The sequence below is a fragment of the Miscanthus floridulus genome, chromosome 6 (assembly GCF_019320115.1).
Source record: "Miscanthus floridulus cultivar M001 chromosome 6, ASM1932011v1, whole genome shotgun sequence".
In the NCBI taxonomy this organism is placed as follows: domain Eukaryota; kingdom Viridiplantae; phylum Streptophyta; class Magnoliopsida; order Poales; family Poaceae; genus Miscanthus; species Miscanthus floridulus.
In genome coordinates, this window is record NC_089585.1 from 54,410,151 (window position 1) to 54,416,300 (window position 6,150).

General features: G+C 46.6%; 1 pseudogene; it reads left to right on the forward strand.

Annotated features, from left to right (window-relative positions):
* The first annotated feature begins 1,164 nt into the window (after positions 1-1,164).
* Positions 1,165-3,722, forward strand: LOC136460615 (probable glutathione S-transferase GSTF1; annotated as a pseudogene).
* Positions 3,723-6,150: the final 2,428 nt, after the last annotated feature.

Sequence of the window (6,150 nt, forward strand, 5' to 3'; positions counted from 1 at the left end):
GCCTTGTTCGTTCGGTCCTGCCTGGATTCTAATCCCGGCTTAACCCAGCCTTTCCCCATCACCCCGTCCTGGGAAACCAGAGTCTTTTCCCTTTGTGCTATTATAAAAGTTTCAAATTACATATGTGTCATTAAAAAAGTTGAGCGGACATAGGTGCCTATTGATTCGAACTTTTTTGCCCTCCATGCTACTCCGTCCATTTTTACCTCTAGCGGTGTCAAATTGTGTTAAAAAAAGTCTAAATGCCCTCAAGTCTAGATGATGTGCAAAATTTCATTGCTGGTACAAGTGTATGGGGTCTTTTAATCTTGGCCACCGCTCTAGAGATGAACGGTGGAGGTTCATTGCTAGCATCAGTGTATTTTCTAAAGTATTTTGAAATCACTTTCCTAAAGGAAAACGGCCGTATAAGGTTTGAGCATGACCTCACGGTGAGGTCATCAAGCTAGATTGGTTTCACCATTGTTGCAGGAGTGACATATCTTGTGGTGCAGAAACATAGGGCTTGATTGGTTTCTGTCTGGTCCCGGCGTAGTTCGTATCTGAGAGGCTGACCCACACTATATTGGCTCAAAGAATACAAACGCGTACTTAAAACAAACTTCCAACACTTCGTAGCTCATGCAGGGACATGGGCTGATCACTGATGGACTGGTATACATAATCAGTAATGGGCAGCTTTTTTTTTTAAACGAATCATGCAGGAGAGCTGCCGACTATATTGAAAAGAAGAAGAACCCAGACCGTGCAATACAACAGAGCTACAACGGCTGAAAGCAACGAAACCTAAAAATACAACAGAAGCAACAAACTCAACTATCAACAATGGCAGCCCTTTTGCTTCTTCGTCTTATTAGAAACTGTTGATGAGTCACCATGAACCACCACCACCAGTGACACATAATGCTAAAAACTCTCTTCATTCTGTATTAGTATGTTGACGTTGACTTCAATTTCAATGAGAGTAGGTACATTGTCCGAAGTTTTCCATATGATGATCTAAAGATAGTGTCCGCAAGAGTTTCTTTAGTTAACGCAAACTCCCAGGACTTGGCCCATGCATAGCTCAAATATCTAGTATAAAGCAAGTCTTCGTCTCCAGTAAGAGGTGCCATCGATCCACAACAGCCTCCTACATTCATCTCACACTGCCAGGAGGAAATAATGGCAATGAAGGTGTATGGGCCAGCAATGTCGACGAACGTGGCACGCGTTCTTGTCTGCCTGGAGGAGGTCGGCGCAGAGTACGAGGTAGTCCCCGTCGACATGATCACCGGCGATCACAAGAGCCCGGCGCATGTTGCCCGCAACGTACTCCGTCCAACTCTTCTCCATTATCTCTATGATCCTCCCGATTAATGTATATCTGGTGGCGCTTTCTCATATATCGTTATTCTTTTCTTTACTTGATTTTGCAGCACTTCGGTCAGGTCCCAGCTTTCCAGGATGGCGATCTGATTCATTACGGTGAGATTGCAACAAACAATGCTCGTTCCTTGCTTGGTTTGATCCAATATTATTGAAATAGATTCTCTCTTTTTTTTCCAAAGGAAAAATGATAGAAAGATTTTCTTTTACCTGTGTCATTGCTTTGCATTATATAAAGTTTTTTTCTGGCAAAAAATATAAAGTTTTTTTAAGGAAAACTACGACAACCGTTTTGGTTGCCTCTACATATGCATAACGTAAGTAAAGTAATGCAGCTGAGGTAGTTACGTTCAAAGAACGATGCGGTGAGGAAGTCGCCCGGTTCCTACTTCACGAGTATTTTTCAACGAATAAACAGTGTTTTTCTCTTACAACAAATTAGTATAAGCCAAATTTCAGCGAAACGAATAGGGCCAAGAAAGGCTGCTGTGGTTAAACAAGCTCGTTGCATTCTTCCCTTTACGTATCTATACATAATAATCATACACATATGACAATTTATTAGTACGTACATATATCTTAACAGAGTCCCTTGCAATTTGAAAGTACATCTTTCGCAAAGGTGGGTCGCATCTCCTTTGAGCACTACTACAGAAAACTTTGTGGAGGTGGGCGCTTTGGATTTTTGGAGGCGGGCAATGCGCCCGCCAAGCAACCGCCTCCATTCAAAGGTCACTGTTATTGGGCAGACCACGGAGGCGGGCGCTTTGTCCGGCTCGGTTAATCAATACGAAAAAAGAAAAATAAAAAAATAAAAAAGCCCGAAGCCCAGCCCTAGCCAGGCCTAGATCTGGGCCTCGCGCCACCGTCCCTGCGCACCGCCGCCACCGTTGGGGGAGCAGGCCCTGCCCCACGAGCGCCACAGCTAGGGCTGCTCGATCCACCACCGAGGGAGCTCTATCCGCCGCGTGCGCGTCCGCTGTCGCCGGATCTGGCCACCGTACCTTCGCTGGAGTAGGGGCCGCTGCACCTCTGCCTGGCACCACCACACCTTCGCCGGATCTAGCCACCGCACCTCCACCTCGCCCTATGGTCGCGGATCCAGCCACCATGGTCGCTGATTCGGCCACCAGCTGCAAATCCGGCCACCATGGTTGCGGATCTAGCCATCAGCGGCGGATTAGGCCACCTTGGTCGTCGGAGGAGGAGCCGGGGGAGGAGCACGTGCTGGCCGTCGGGAGAGGAGCCAGGGAAGGAGCTCGGCGCTGGGAGAGGAGCCGGGGGGAGGAGCTCGCCAGACGGGGAGATGCTCGCCGCTGGGAGGGAGGGGAGGGGTGGGGTGGGGCACCGCGGGGAGGGGTGGGCGGGCTGGGAGAGGAGTGTCAGAGTGAGAGAAAGTGGAGGGGAGAGGGGCGCCGTCGTAGGGAGTCGGGAGGGAGGGGGGAACGTCGTAGGGAGTGAGAGGAACGGGAGGGGAGACACACGCCGTAGGGAGTCGGGAGGGAGGGGGAGCGTCGTAGGGGAGGGAGAGGGTCGGGATGGAGGGAGAGAAATGCTGAGAAACCCTAATTCTAGGTTATATAAAGCCCGATAGAGGATAGATATGGGCTTTTGCTTGGGCTGGGAGCTGGACCACCATTTTTGGAGGCGGGCTTTATAGTGTGCCCGCCTCCGGAAATGGATTTATGGAGGCGGTAGCCTTAAGACGACCGCCTCCGGAAATAGAGGATTTTTGGAGGCGGTTGTCTTAAGACGCCTGCTTCCGTAAATCGATTTTAGGAGGCGGTTATTTTTTGACCGCCTCTGTAAATTGATTTTACGAGGCGGCAAACGTGACCGCCTCGGTAAATGAAATTGACCGCCTCCATTAATAGCCCGATATTTTAGGAGGTGGCTGAATTTTGTGTCCGCCTCCGTTAATGTATTGGCACTGCCTCCTAAAATCATTTGTGTAGTAGTGGAGAAAGCAACCTCGCCGAGTCAGCAATGGTGGACGTTTGGCTGGAAGTGGAGTCGGGCACTTCACCAGCACCATGTCGCCCATCATCTTCCAGTGCTTGGTCGTCCCCTTCCTGGGTGGCGAAACCGACACGAAAATCGTCCCGGAGAATCTAGAGAAGCTCAAGACGGCCCTAGTGGTTTACGAGGCACGTCTGTCCAGGTTCAAGTACTTAGCCGGAGACTTTGTCAGCCTGGCGGATATCAACCATTTCCCAGCGGCTTACTACCTGCTTGGCAGGTCCCACGCGTCAGCGCTTGATGCATATCCGCTTGTCAAGGCTTGGCTTGCTGAGGTAATGGACAGGCCAAGAGTGAACAAGGTCGTAGAGCTTATGAAGCTGCCATCAGCCTGAGTGCCTGACGCCCTGACCGCATGAAGCAATACTGCTGGGGGTGTGTGTGCAGAGTCCATGTTATGTAGTTGCGTTTTTAGTTTATCTTCTTGCAGATCGCCGTGGTGCCCATAACATTAGTGTCCCTTGAATAAATGAACAACATGTCTACACTGCATAAAAAAAGCACATGGCAGACACATGTTCAAAGACATCACTTTTGTAATAAGCACATACTATAGACGCGTATTGCTAACACGCGACTGTGATATACAAATACTGCTGGGAGTAAACACATGTCTGTAGTAACACGTTACTAGAAGAGATGTATGTCACAAAGATGCGTCTGTGATAAGGTTAACACGCATCAGTAAAAACTTTCTGCTATAGACGCATATTCTTATCACGCGTCTATAGTAAGAATCATACTACAGATGGTATTTATAAATGCGTCTTTACTAAGAGCCATACTATAAATGCGTCTGTAGTACGAGAAGCACTACAGACTAGTGTTCTTAACACATGTGTAGTATTTCCTTACTACCTACGGATCTCACAAATATAACACAAATGACATCAGATCACTTCGGATCACTTAACAAATGACATATATACACATCTGTCATACTACATTGTTCATCACACAAACACAGATCAGTAGTACTTTATTTGTTCATCAACACATATCACATGTGTAGCTCCAAACTCACACATCTCCAAACTTACATAGAACATGTGTTAAGCAGCATTGTACCTCATCACACAGCATGAACATATATACAAAGGCCCTTCACACAGTGCCTTTGTATGCTTCCAATGCATCTAATCTTATTCATTACTAGTGGACATGCACATGCACGTGCGGTACACATGTGGATAAAATAGAAAAGTCAATTGCTAATTATTAAGATTCTTGGAGGAATAACAATAAATTTTAAAGGATATTTCTACAATGCACGATGATACAATTACATTGCCCAAATATTAGCTTTGGGGATAGTTCGTTATTAACCTATATATATGGAGAGAGTGCAATTTCTCCATCATCCTCACTTGTTCCCCCAGCCAACTGGGTCTTCTGACCTTCAAGACAACCAGATGACATATATTTCAAACTAAAAAGCTAGAACTGGACTCAGAAATATATATAGTTACATAAGCACATCATAAGTCAATATTCACTGTGTCTAATTGACTATTCTCAATAAATACTTGAGGCATTTCTTCCATGTAAGTGGTTTGTGTGCAATTGCGTTGTATACAATGGCAAATTGTTTCCGGTCCCAAGAATAGTATACAAAGAATTGTTTCATATACTGTTCAATTTAGAGAAAACAGAGATTCCACCTCAATTTCATTGTCATTAACGAATAACTTCACATAAAAAATGCTAAGTAATTGTATTCATGTGGTTAAGTTAGCAAAGCAAAATCATGATTAGAAACTATAAGACGCACGGCTAGCAATACCTCTAAAAGAGGAGACAACAGAAAAATGCAGTACAAGACGGTTGGAAAGGTTGTTTCATGGACCTAAATACACTAATAAATAACTGAGCTAGGACTAAATACGTTTATTACAAGTGTGATCCCGTATCATAACATTTTACACAGAAAAAGGAGACAACAGGAACAATAACATGAACATTCAGGAACTCCCTGAATGCCTGTGTGATGCAAAGTGTTTTAATCTGTCGCAGGGTCGAAACCGCGGCAAGTATTGTAGTTCGTGGTAATGTCAGAGTGCGTGTCTCCGGTGGCTCGGGTGGACTAAAAACACAAGAATCACAGAGGGGACACAACGGTTTAACCTAGTTTGGGCCGATTGGTTCCCTACGTCCAGCAGCTGATGATCTATATACTCAAGAGCACCCAAAATATGGGGGTTACAACAGAGTGTAAGGAGAAAGAGAGAGATTTGGTAGCGGATCGCTCGATGCTGATCCTAGCGATGCCTCACTGTCGATGGAGCCTTCCCCAGCGTCAGAGAGCAGGAAGACGATGGGTGCGATGGAGGAGCTCTCGGTGCCCCTCTCTGGGTTGTCCTGCTCTCGGTGCAGAACTTGAGCGGAATGGTGAGGACTCGAATGATCTATGTGGAATCGTCCTCCCCCCTCTTAGGATCTGACCTTCCCCTTATATATCGAGGTAGGTCAGATACATGACGCTTTGGGGGAGTTGAGCCTATGGTCTACATGCATCAGAGTCTAGGATGGTTTTGCAGCGGTGCCGTGTGGACCGTGGTGATGTGTGGAGCCAAACAAGCTCTGGGCATTGTATGGCTGCTCTGTTCTGACACACCGAGTGTCAGGATGTGTCAGCTTGGACCAGCCTCCAACAGGTGCACCTTCTGGAGGCTTTTTGATAGAGAAGGAGGTCGGCTTGAGGGGCTGACGCACGGGCCTAGAAGCCCTAGAGCCCCTAAAGCTAGCAGAGGAGTTTGTCTTCTT